At 41.0% G+C, this 13,924-nt stretch overlaps 1 long non-coding RNA gene across 2 annotated transcripts; it reads right to left on the bottom strand.

Annotated features, from left to right (window-relative positions):
• Positions 1 to 1,720: 1,720 nt before the first annotated feature.
• On the bottom strand, positions 1,721 to 5,054 carry LOC110017783. Of its 2 annotated transcripts, XR_002872905.1 has the most exons (3): positions 4,909 to 5,054; positions 3,603 to 3,689; positions 1,721 to 2,200 (listed from the first exon to the last, which is right to left on the bottom strand). It is a non-coding gene; the product is annotated as an uncharacterized LOC110017783 (long non-coding RNA). The 2 variants fall into 2 exon arrangements; XR_002872904.1 differs by having other exon boundaries at positions 1,721 to 3,689.
• Between the last annotated feature and the right edge of the window lie 8,870 nt (positions 5,055 to 13,924).

The following is a 13,924-nucleotide window of genomic DNA, read 5'->3' as shown; positions in this document are numbered from 1 at the left end:
GTCCTTGGATGGGCATCACTTGACCGGCGTGCACGTAGCATTAAATACGGCTGCTCTTCTCTATGATCCTCCTTGGGTCGGAGAACCCAAAAACCTGCACCACCCATGCAGGCCAACCCCTGTAAGGATGCATGTGACCAAGGCCTAATTGATGACCAGATTGTTGGAGTTTTTGATGCTAAACACTCGAAGGTGTCAGATCACAAAGACTCAAAGCTGCAGCAACACAAACATACAACATTGTGTAATTTTTTAATTGTCTATCTCTGAGGCAGACACTTCCGTCAGTCAAATATTAATCAAATTTACCATGCAGAACTTCAGGTGTGTAAAGATCTGGTTCGTTACGATTCAATTCAATTCAATTTATTTATATAGGCCAATATTACAACACAATTGTCTCAACGGGCTTCACTAATTGTACAAAACATAAAATCAGTTATAAAATACAATAGCTAATGGCTAAACTAAACTAAACAGACTAAACTGAACTGGGCATCCCTGCCCTTAGACCCTCCTTTTCAGTAAGAAAAAAAACTATAAATGAAGATCGTGATGATGTAGAAGAAGAAAACAATAGCCTACCTTCTGTTCTACGGCCATCTTTGGGTTAAAGTTTTGAAAGATTATATAAATAAATGTAATTTATTTGTTGGTCATTTTAATATAAATCCCAAAACCCATCGCCGTCTCACTAACATGACATTTTTATACGGAATCAATCTAAACAACTACAGAAAAATTCCCCTGTATTTTATACTATGGAAGCAGAAAACGGGCTACCCTAATTTTTTTTTTTTTTTAACTTGTCCTGTCCAACAGCTGGGCAAACAGATGAGAGCTGAGGGCCTCTTGTGTTGGACATATTTTATTTTAACAAGAGGGGTATTAATCTTCAGACAAACCAAAGGTATGTCTGAATAAACCCCTTTTGTAATTGAGGCCAAACTTTATTAATTTCAATCATGTTTGAAAATCTTTGGTGTTGGACCGGACGGAAAAGGAAAAAGGGGAAGAAGAGAGAGGGACGTTAGAGAGAGGGGGGGTAGGGGGTGATAATAGGAGGGGAAGGGGGGTAAGACCATGAAGCAGCATAGAGCAGATAGGCTTACTGGTTGTTTATCGTTACGGTACGGTTCAAATGTAGTACAAAAAGGGCGGGGCCTGTTCACACACACTCAAATATTATCAACACACCTGCTAGCTGCAAAAATGTCCACATGTCAACATGCACACAAAACAGATAGTGTTCACACACGCATACTTATGCCTTAAAACCAACTAGTGTGAAATCTTTCATTCATTCAATCATGCAAACTATTAGTGCAAAGGTGAGCTAACACCTGTGCTCAAGTGAGTGTTTATGTTCTTCTAAAATGGATGGTGGAATGTGAAAAGAAGGAGGAGGAGCGCCCAGCCACCCCCACACCCAGACCCCCTAATTTTTTTACCGTTTTCCCGTCACAGCGACATCTGCTGTCTCATTTTCATGGGACAACATTTTTGTTTGGTCTTGTTTTTGAGATCAAGAATATACTCTAGTGTCCTTCCCCCCCTATTCCTGAACTTAGACGTAATTTGTTTAAGTCTCATCCTAAAAATGGGCTGGGGGGGAGGGGGGGTCTTTCTTGGCTTCTGGATTGCACAGACGAGAATTTTAGAAATTTGGACGTAGATGGTACAATGCTGTACTTTCTTTATCTTTTTATTGGATTATTTATTGTGTCAAGGCTTCCAAGTGTTTTTCTTTCAAATTTCCCTTCAGTTTTATTACACTTCCTCAGCTTTTTGTATTTCTGTCCTTTAAATCGCCACATAAAACAAATAAACCTGCAGGAAAAAAATCAGGCATATCATTGAAAAATTACCAATTTGTCTTAAGAGTAAAACTATAAAGACGAGTAAAAATAAGAGGAAATTTTCATTAAATGACCTTTGTGGGATGTTTTGTCTTTTTTTTTGAGCTGAAGTGAGAATTGAACGTGGGACTAGTTCTGCTGCAGAAATGAGGAGTGTCTCAATGACCTTCACATGTGAACGTATCACAACAGCCTCCATGCAGCCCTTTTCTGGAACTCCACGCCGCCTGACTTTAAGCAGCTGCTGGTGGGATCCGGTGGGACGCAGCAGAGGTTGAATCCGGAAGAGGACAGTACATCAGCTGGGCGCTAATCCACTGACTCACCTTCAGAACGCTCCCCTTTGGAATGGGCCAGAGGACCGGTGAAGGGGAAGGGTGGAGAGAAAGCAGACATTGATTGATTAGGTTAATGAAAGAGGAAAATAGAATGAAAAGCAGCAGGAAAATGGGCCTGCGGTGGAGAAGTTTAGAGGAGAGCTGAACCAATTTCTGTGACAGCTTCAAAGAAGAGCATCCGAGGTGCTGATTGGCAGAGGAGAAATGAGAGTCAGGATGCACTGTCACAGGATGAAAGGAGGAGTGTCAGCTTTCTATTTTCCAATCGTAAACTGCAAGAAGGTTAATGAAAGTTTCGCACAAAGTTTCTCAGCAGTCTGGTTTTCCTGACTACCTGTTATTTAAAAAATTTAAGAATAGACAGTTAATTAAAAAAAAAAATTCAACTGGAGTAATAAACTCTAAAATCATCCACTGGCAAAAATAAAACCTGAGGTGATGTGACCAAATGAGCTGAGGTTCACTACAATCAAGTCTTTGGTTTAAAGAGGGGGTGGGGCAGAATAAGGTTCACCCACCTGCCAATCAAAGCAAATGAGTGGACTTTTATTTATAGTGTTCAGACAATTCAATACACGAGATCTTGACTAAGCGTTCCAAGAAGCCAAAATCCCATAGACTTCTACAGAGAAATACACAGCTGTTACTTAGTCCATCTATTGGTCAGAATCCCCATTCTTGTTCTATTTCCCTTTTTTTTTTTTAAATGTTCTTGCCATTTCTTTCATGATATTTTTTATATAGTGCAATGTTTTTTTTAAAAACCACCAATCAGATGCTTCAATTGAAGTTTGTGGTCTCACATTGAATGTTTGATTGACAGATTTTGTGTAGCCCACTTTCAATGGTAGGGGTGTGGACTTCCAACGTTTGGGGTAAATGTTAGAATTTCGAGTGGGACTCTTTTGGGGTATGTTCAAAACATGCATCCAGAATAAATTAATGACCTGAACCTCTCATGTCTGTGTCACACTGTTTGAGATGAGCCCTGCCTTCAGAATTGTGCTTTTTGATTGGTCATCTACTCAGGGGGCCATATGCAGGCTGTTCTTTAATTTACCTCCCGTTCACAGCTGTCTCCACCTTCATCACTGAATAAAAAAAAAAAAAGGTTTGATTTTGTGGCCCCTTGCTCATTAAAAATAGCTTCTAACTGAAATATATGTCCATATTTCTAGAGCCTCATCTAAAATGTACTCTTTGCTCATTTCTTTGAAGTCTATTTTTTACTCTTTCTAGGGCGTCAAATTCAACTTGTGCCATTCCCTGTTCATCTTCTTTAGAGAAGCGTTCCAAGCAGTAAAATACAACCGGATGCCTGAACTCTAATGGCACCAAAAAAGGGCTCTCTGTGTTTAACACCTGAGCGTGATGGGGCAGAGCGTGGCAGCGCAGCATCACTTACCTTTGTTAGAGTGTTGGGCTGTTTCATTACTCACGACTGATTGCCTCGCCCCTCCACTGCAGCGAAACACAACTCAATCCCTCTCACCTGAAAGAAAATTGGAATTTAAAGTGCTTTTTTGTAGTCGGTATCAAGAAATTTAGAGTAGTGTTAACACAGAGCACCAATATCCTGATTATTGACCTTGAATATAGATTACTGCAGCTCAAGTAGAAATAATTCCAGGACAGTTTAAGGGTTAACTTAACCATTAGGACATGCCCCCCCCCCCCATGTTCCTAAAGGTAATGGCAAATCTAAACGGTCATACTTTTATGTATTCATTTTCAACAAAGTTAATCTCTAAGAAGGTCGAGTTCTTAAAGGCAGCAGAGCATAAAGCTCCTTTTTTAACCACATAAATCACTGTGAACACTTCAGTCCTGGTCAATAGAAGCTTCAAGCTCAGAGTCCTTCGCTAGTCTTGCTGCAGTGTCCTGGAAATCGCTCTCAGCATGCAAAAACATTTCACACTTTATTGATTTTTACAGACTTAAATGCTGGGAAAATTAATGCGATGAAAGATTTGTATCCACTCACAGAACATTAACTACACCACCTACATCTACACCTCTTTTGCATAACAAATATCAATATCAGATCAAAGGAGTTCATGCATATAGTAAAAAATCAGTTTGAGTAAAGTTTATCACTCAAATTGAATGTGTGGTTGTTAAAAGTCAGGTCTGCTAAAGTTTTTACCAATAACCCCCCTCAGAGATCTAACAAAGCATATAATTGGCTGTGCAGGAAGAAAAAGTCATTTCTGTTCCCAAATATTATTTAAAACACTGACAGTGGATGCAGTTTATTTTTCCTGCACTGCACAAACAGGCCTCCTGGAAATAAAATTAAAATGTTCAGACTGGGAAAATCCTTTGCTCTGAATCTAGTCAGTTGAATTTGTTCAGGATCAAGTCCAGAATCTTGCATTTGGTCTGTATTCAGACCAAAGATTCTAGTCACCAGGATGCTGAGGTTGGCGTTACCAGGACAATGGCTGTGGGGAAGACCAAAGAGGAGGTTCATGGATGAACCCTAAAAGGACCTGCCAAAAGACAAAGTGGAAGAATGTGGCAGCTGAGCAGTAACCTATAGAGAAATGGACATTTGCAGGTGAAAGGTTTGGTCGATTATTTTTCTTCACCAAAACCAAAATGAATGCTGGTGTAAAGTTAAATGTGACTGAGAAAGATCAGAGCATAAAAACATTTTTATGCTTTGTGATTAAACTAATAACTCTGACTTAAGTTAATTTCTTTATCACCTGTCATGTCAAAATGATTTATCTGTCTGGTGACATTTTTTGTGGCGTTATGGTCTTGCATCAATCCAGTTGAACGTGTGATGGCTGCACAAACAAACTGCAACCACGACTTGCAAACATTATTTCTTCTTCAGTTTGACGACTTGCTGTCCTGCATAAGAAAAGGCGGGAAAAAATAAAAACAATAATAGAATTAGAGGAGCTTTTTATTATTGTCTCCACTCTATACGAATAAAAAGATATCTTAAAGTTCAGGACAATGATTAGCTTCTCCTCCATGTTGGTTCTGGACTCCACCCACTGATCACGTCATCAACATGTCACTACTAAAGCCGACGTTCTGATCGGCCAAAGTTCAGAACTGGTGAACTCTGGAATATTTGCACCACCCAAAACAGAGAGCTGATAAAGAATCACACTCTACAGGATTCTCAAATTGCGTTTGGTGTGAACGTAGCATAATCATATTGGTCCTAACACCCACAAACAAACAAATAAACCACACACACTGTACATTTCCAGGTTTGTTATTGAGATGTTAAGGTTCTGTTCAGTTGGTGAATATTTTATAAATATTTCACAATAAATGTAAGGTTATGTTGACCTTTTTTAGGAAGCCCAGTCTTTAACTACGTTTGTTTGGATTCATTTTGGGATTTTTGTCGGTTCTTCATTACTTTTGTACTTTCTCTTTCCAACACGCTGGTCAACACAGTTCCCTTTTAAAGCCTTAAATGTTAATATATGATAATAAGCAGTCCTCATTGCAAATGCTAATGTCCATAGAAGCTCCTAAATCAGGCAGAAAAGCTTAATCATTACAACGAAAACCTTTGTACAAGTTGAAAGTACTTTTTTTTAACAACTTTAAAATAAAGTTTGGTTCATTCTTTGTGGTTTTTAGCAACAAAATCGGATCATTCTGTGAGTATTTAAGGCATCCTTGAAAGGTTTCTCTGTTTGGTTGAGTCAATGACGGCGCTAATGAAGCACATTTAAGTCCAAATAAAATGGAAGTTGTTTGATGCCGAGGTTGCCCTTCATGAAAAGGTCATTCGACGGAAAAGTTCATCTTTTGTGAATCTCTAAAACAAAAAGCAGGAAAAAAAACATCTAATTTTTGCCCAAACATTTGATTGTTCCTCTCCTGCAGGGTATTTTGAGTCATTATGAACTTCATCAGCTCCTGGACTCGTTTTTTTAATGGCTGCTCCTAAATGAGGGGGGTGCTGGAGGCGGATCTTGGTAGCAATGTGCAATCAGAGCGCGGCAACGGGAAAAGGTCATTGGCACTAATGCCACATTTTTTATTCCTCGCCAGAGATAGATGATGCAAAGGTCGCCCGTGTCTTCACGCCCACTCTGCCCTGTGGGCTGATGCAAAGCGGATCTGATGACTGTCCTGCATCCTCCCCTTCTGCTGGGGTTACCCACTGGGTGGGGAAAGGCTGGGGTGGAGCTCTTTTTTTCACGTTAACAAACGTCCTTAAAAAGTTTCTTCAGCGGCGGGATCAGAGTCCAGGGAGCACTCCAACCCCGACTCTGCTTTTTCCTCGCTCAAGTGGAAGATTCAAGCTTTTTTGATTGCCATCAGCAACTTGAAGAGTAATGAAAATCTCGCATCCTCGCATGGGAGCTGCTGCAAGGATCAACACACAATACTGAGCAAATGAATCACCTACTTGATATGCACAGGAGCAGGAGTCATTATCCAGCTAGCTTATGAGCAACACACACATCATGTTCCAGTAAACAAAGCTGGCGAAATCACTTTTCTTAATTAACTCTTTGAGAGGGGAGATAAAAAAAAATCTGTGTGTGTTATGATTGTCATTTGTTTCCCAGGCTTGTCTGCAATGTTTCATTGGCAGACTGTAGTTAGCTGAGATGGGAGAGGATCTAAAAAAAGTGGTTGCTATTGGTGAACCCTCTGATGCTACGTTCACACCGGGCATGCAACGTTTTTGAACGCACATATTCTCTCATTCTTGGCCCATAAAGAAACTAGCGCCATGTCTGAGGCTGCGCTCACACTGCAGGCAAGCTTTTTCTGACAGCCCACAATCTTTTGTTTATGATTTTCTTTTTTTTTTTAAATCCTGGATGTCTGACTTTATAACATGATTCTAAACTTGTTTCTGAAATTTTGACTTTGTTAGTCCAGATTCAAAAAGGCTTTGAGGGAAAGCATTTGGATCAAATATTTTCACACTTAAAGAATCCACGGAAAAAGTCTTTGGTGTGATGCCATGTCCACACCTGTGTGACACGTTCAAGAATACCCGTTTAGCACGTTTTTAGCATATGGCGTTCACACAGGTTTGCCGCTACCCAATACTAGCGTATGTACTCACAGTTGGAGGAGGCTTGGTGCAAAATATCAAGGTGGTGCAAATCTTGCTCCAGAGCCTTTTTTTTTTTTTTTTTTAACGTTGACTTTTGAACGTGGAAGCCTGAAACGCGCATTGATGTGCATCACATAGACTTTTCATTGGTGTTTCCAAACCCGGTGTGAACATTTCATGAAAAATAAGTAGAAAAAAACCCATGAAAATAAAAATTTGTGCATAAGTAGATAAACTAAAATACTTATTTAGCCTGTCCCCCTTTTATTTGTTGAATTCATGTCCTTAAAAAAATAGTTTAAAATAAATATGTCTGGAACATTTACTGTTACATTACATACACTGACATACAGTGTATTAAGGCCCGTTCACACCGGGACGAATTTCGCCGGCGATTTTCGTCGACATTTAACGCCTCGTGACTAAACAAAGGGCACCAATGTGAGTGTGCACACCGACGCGAAAAAACGCCACGCGTCAAAAAAAAAAAACGCCTCGGGTTCGTTTTTGTTTTCGACGCGTCACGTCGAAATCTATTCGACCAATGAGAATGGCGCTATTGCACACGTGTCTGGAGCTTCTGAAGTTACAGTAAAACACAACTTGGGGGGCGCTCAAACACAAAACTGCCTTGCTGAGCACACATACCAGCGAAGAAGATAGACGCCAAGTAGCGTCTACACAGCCGCGAAGAAATAATGACGGACATTCTAAAATATCCCCGAACCAAGCACCAGTTGGAGCTACTGATGCTTGAAATATTCATGTTTTCTTTGTTTGATTCTGACAAGCGCGTAAATACTTGCTCTCTTCTTCTGAGGGAAAAGCGAGTTTAAGAAGCGTAAAGTTGCGCAGCGCCACCTTGTTTACAGGAGTATTCCTGTTTTACATTAAGCGCCATCTAATGTCAGGGAATGAAATTGCATGTTCGCTCGGCTCATCGTCAGCGAAAATCGCCTGGGTGTGAACACAAAAAACGTGGCGAAAAACGCTGGCGAATAACGCCTGGCGAATATTCGTCCCGGTGTGTACGGGCCTTAACACTGACCTTATGTCTCAAATTTTAAGTCACACCAAGTTTAATGTTGCAGTTCCTGATTATGGCCATTGGGGGCTCGCTTCAGAAACTAACCATTTCCAATTGAACTTTAGTGGTAAAATGTTTATATTTAAAGCAAAAATTGACTTACCTAATTTAAACATGACCTATTTCATATAGTTCTAGATATACGTGTTTCAGTGAAACACTATCTTGGACTTTGAAAGGAAAGTTCTGAGATTAGAAATCAGAGTTTAGGTTATTTTGTGCACATGAAGAAACTGCAAATAAATCCATGTTTCTTAATTTAGTGTTCTCATAGTGGTTAAAAAAAAAAGAGTTGAAAGCAACATTCTGATACAAGCAGAACAGAAAGGACGGTCAGGAACCTGCTGTTGTTGCTGTTGGAGTTCAGCAGACGGACTCTCCTCAGAGACGTACCTAAAGAGCAGCACCCGTCTCTTTACTTTGTGTGTCCATTCTCGGTTCAAAACAAGATCTTTTGTTTTCTCTTGGTGGATCGTGACAGCACAGATGTCTGGGTGGATCCTGTTGAACCCGAGTGGATGATGAGAACCTGCAGTTCTGAGCCGTGTGGCCCCGCGAGTGAACGCTGCCCTATAAAGGACAGGCGGATGAATAATTCAGGCCAACGCTTTGCTTCAGCAACAGGAGAGACGCTAATTAATGCAGCATCTATGAGAGGACAAGGAGAGGTGTCTGAAGCCACAACCTGAGGGGGAGAAGCTCAGGAGTGTGGAGGGCTAATTCACATCGGCCCGTGAATGTCTTTGCATTTCAGATGTGGAGATAATCTAAAATCTGCGGGCCGCATGCACAGCTGTCCTGTCCCCTTTTTCAGTTTCTAAAAAGCTTCTCCCATAATTTTCAATCAGTGTTGAATGAGGATTATGCTGCAGAAAGATTCCAGGCAGCACCAAAGATAAAAAGTGAAGATGACAAATAATTGAGCCGTGTTTACAGGGATAATACATCCGTTCAAATGCGGCAGCCTTAGCGCGCCTAAATGTCTCTGACAGCTGAGCTGATAGTGAAAAGGTGTCTGAGCGACATGCGGAGCGACGTCACGGGAGAATCATTGTGTCGTTAGCATCCCTTGACATTTTCCGGTTTTCCAGGAGTCGATTGCTGTCTGTGAGTCAACTGGTGATGTGTTGAGGCAAAGCTGCAGAGTCCCGGTGCAGTTCTGAGGCTGAAGCTGAAGGTCCAGGATTTGAAACTTTAGCAAAGTGGAAACCAAGACTCCACCTTACTTTCTCAAATTTAAGCAAAACCGAGAAGTTTTAAAATGTTGCAGTTCCCCCGTAACTTTGATGAAGTAGAGACCAAATCTCTACTTTACTTTCTCAGATTTTAAGAAAACCCTCAGTATCAAAGGTTGCAGTTCCTCAGATGATCACTAGGGATTGGATTCCTAAAAAGAGTGATTTACGATTGATTTTGCAGTTACTTTTATTGATTTTTTTAGATCCAAAAAAGAGTGCATTATTAGGGACATGTTACTTTGATTGACAGGCTAGGCAACTTGGTAATTTTCTCACTTTACTTGGTATTGCCCAATGAGTTTTTGTTGAAATGTTGCCCGGGTGGGCGGAGAAAACTCCAGTAAAATGGCCACCCCACTTCAGGCTTCATAACAATAATCCCGTGGTTAACTACAAAGATAACAGTGTCTGTCTAGTTGAGATTTGCCTTTGGTGTTCACAAGTTGAGGGGTTGACAACTAACGATTGTGCTATCTTGTGGGGTCCAGATGACCCCACCCTTACTTTGACGTGTTGTCCCCCACCATGACAAAGGTGGATATAGGTGGAGAGGATTTCATGTAATCCATGGACAGCAGTGAAGAAAGTAGAATGTTAACGTGCTTCCAAGGCACGTTAACATTGGGAGTAGGGTCATCTGGACCCCACAAGATAGCCCAAGGATTAATGGATCTAATTGCTACCTGAGGGAAGTGTGAAGTTCTCTTTGTTTCTTTCCAGTGATAGTCCACTTCTTTGGTCGATTTAAAAGCATTCTGGTACAAACCAAGAATGTAACTTTGGTTCTCCTGAAAACAAAAGACTCAGTTCACTTGGTGCTGTAAAGCGTTTGTTCAACTCAAGAAGAAAATCCAACACATCACCACTAACCCAACCCACCCCGGACTCTCATTTTAGACCACATTTCTTTCCAGAAAACGATACTTACCAATACAATCCAAAGCAGAAAGATGGAAAAACAGCTTCTACCAACAAGATGTCAAATCCATCCCTACTTTCTCCATTTGCCCAAATGTGAAGGCAATACTGTAAAAACAGTCCACTGTTCCAACATTGTCACTATTTCAATACATGGAAAGGCAGTTTGTACATGATATCGCACATTTTTGCAAACATGCCTCAATGTTTTTATCTCTAGAATTATTCTGTTTACTTTGTCTATCAAAGCTGTTTGTATGATGATCAGACGCCTGAAAAGAGAAACTTCATGGTGGTAAATATATCATGAAGTACTTCTAAGGATTATATAAGTTGCACGCATTTATATTGTACGATTAATCTCTTGTATAGTGCCCTTAAGTTACACTGGCTCCTACTGACCACGCACAAATGCTGCACACACTGTCTGTAGTCTTACACACACAAATCGTGCTCAGATTGTCTAATTTCCCAATTTTTATCAGTCAGGCCGTAGACCTCACGATCTTGATGTTTTGTACAGATTTGCCCATTTTTCACCCACAGACAGCCTGGATCCACCCTCAAAGGCAGATGTGACAAAAGCATTACTCATCTTCACAGCAACACCAAGCATGGAGGGTTATACTGGCCAAACATGTTTAACACCATGTCAACCTGTTCATTACAGAAAGGGGGTCATCCTGCCTAATTCTGTCTTATGCCACGAACACACAGGGCATGAGTGGTGCGTTCAAGACTGCGCTGACTGTAGGTTTTTGTACGTGCTTTCAGAATAGGCTGTTCACACTGGACAGTCGATAACTGATACATGCATGTACTCACAGTTGGAAGAGGCTTGGTCTGAAATGTGAAGTGGTGCAAATCTCATGAATCTTGCTCCAGGTTTTTTCTTTCGCAGCTCTATTTAGTAGATAAATGAAAGACTTGGTGTCATAGAATTCTGTCTGGACACAAACCCCATATAGGAATTTCTCCTTCATGAGTAATTTTTAAAAAATGAACACTACCCAAACGTCACTACCAAATCCGAGTCCCTGATTGGTCTCTAAGTTGGTTTAACTTTAGACGCGTGTTTAATTACTACGTGCTTTGTACATAGATTCCGAAAATGGGTTTAAAAACTTGCGCAGTGATGTATGAATGCAAGAGTTTTGAATGCAGAAGCCATAAATGCGGATTTACATAGAATTTTTAATGAAAGTAGTCACTCGAATGCGTGTTTCTTAGCCTGGTGTAAATTTAACATCGCAGATGTGTCAGGTTGAATAGCAGCAGAAAGTCTGAGTTTTTATGACCTGGACAGAAACCACAAACATCCCTTAGCGTATAGGTTGGAAGGTGACGTTTTGTACCTTTTTGTTGCTGTTCCATGCGACATGCGTGTCCTCAAACCAGCATGTTTTCCTCATCACACTGCAGTAAATCTCCATGTCATATTGTGTTAAGGAGGAATTGGAAGATGAGAGATGTGCAGCTTGTCCAACTCTGGGTACACACACAGCAGTACATCCTAAACAAATGCACATAACTTTAGCTCTCTTCACTTGGGTGGGCAGCCTGAGGAAAGCCTGGAGGCTAAAAAGGAACCTGACCGTTTGAAATGTGGTGAATGTCTCCCGGTGCTCCCTGAAGGCAGCAGGCGGCTCAAGCAGCTGCTGATCCCACTGCTTTTTCACAAAAACATTCACCTTTCAGGTGAGCAGGAAGAAGACTGAAGGAACTGGAAAAAGAGCCAAGGCCAGAACAAGACAACTGTCCAGACAAATGAAGTGAGAGCTCTGATGTCCACTGCTGAATGTGAGCTGCATGCTTCATTGAAGCCGTATGTTCTCTACGTCGTGGAGAACAATGGTCAAGACAGATTTTGCTGTCAATTAAGCTTGTGGTGGTAGACTATTTATTTATAGTAATGATGTTACTTAACAGTAAACCTTTATTAGCGCTTTTACGGCAGACCTAAAGAAGTTTTGCGCCGATATGCAACATTTTAAGTTAGTAACGTGTTGCATTTCGGTGCAAAGCCGATGTAAATGGCAGTTTTTCTCTGCATCAGAATCAGCTGATTCATGTTGACAGTCGTGGAGCTACACTTTGCCAACGAGCGTCTGATATTTATGTGTCGCCAGATGTTGGAGGGGTTGAAAAGTTTCTGTTTCCCTTTGCCACATTTGTGAGGAACGCTCATGTAAAGGAGAGGCAGCAGAGCTGTGTGATTCAACTTTTTCTGATCTTCCTGGCTAAACAGTTGTTTTTTTTTTTAAACGGTGTGAGCGCTAGCTATTGGGGAGTCTGATTGCATAAAGCCACAACCCTGTCAAGAGGATCAGAGTGAGTTCTCCTGTGATTGATGGACCGCTGTTGAAACTCTTACTCCCAAAAAATACAGTAGTTGGCTCATAAAAGTTAAAGAATTTTCCAATACCTATGGAGCAGGATGTCCTGCTAAAAACACATCCCGAATATAAGCAATAACCTAAGGCGAGGACCGACCAGAAAGACCCAAAAATGGTCAGAGAAGTCAGAGACAAATCCCTGTCAGTGAAAAACAACCTTGAGCTTAAGCTCCCCTACCTGACTAACCTCTGGATAACTTTCAAGCCTCTTCACACACTTTGCTTTCCCTCTGTCTCCTCTTGGAGGTATTTTTCTTGCCACTCTCAGCTCTTAACTCCAGGAAGAAAAGAGACTCAGAAGGACCACAAACTGAGCAGAAGTGTCAAAGGATCAATTTCTCTGCACAAAAAGCTTTTGTTTGGAGGCTCCTGAGAAAACGACAGGTGGTAACGGACGGAGGAGTTGGCTCTTTTTTTTTTTTTCACAGTTGGGATAAAGAACGGAGATCATGCAGGCCTCACAAAGAAGCAAGAAACCTTAATTATGCAGCATAAAGATGTTATTTTATTGAGCAAACAATAAAAATGCATCAATTTGTTTCAACACCATAAAAAATGTGAGAAACAAAATATGTATAAAACTGTTTGGGGATTTCAAAATAAAGTGAACTGATTAAAAATGTCCTTTTTTGATCTCTTGAGGCTGAGTTGGGCATGTTTCAGACCCCCCTCCCAATAAAACAAAACAAACCCCCCCAAAAAACAAAACAGAACATTGATCCATCGCATAGCCAGGGGGGGGGGGGGGGTGCTTCATGTCACTTACAATAGTCTTTGCACCTTTTTTTTCCTGCTGTACTCATTAGGCGCTGACATTTTTCAAAAGTTTCCTCGGGAGACAAAAGCGATTCATCACGCCGACCACACAGGATGCAGCTCTGCCTGACTGCAGATTGATTTCTGCTTGTTTATGAGATCGATGAGGTGCCTGGAATTTATGTCTGCTTGATGCTGTGTCTGGGTTGGTCTACAGCGGTTTCTTCATGGAGCTGGTTGGAAGTACAAGTTTAGTCTACGTAATTATAGTTGCAT

The sequence above is a fragment of the Oryzias latipes genome, chromosome 24 (assembly GCF_002234675.1).
Source record: "Oryzias latipes chromosome 24, ASM223467v1".
NCBI classification, from domain to species: domain Eukaryota; kingdom Metazoa; phylum Chordata; class Actinopteri; order Beloniformes; family Adrianichthyidae; genus Oryzias; species Oryzias latipes.
Note: the sequence above shows the minus strand (reverse complement) of the source record. Positions and strands in the feature narration are given on the sequence as shown.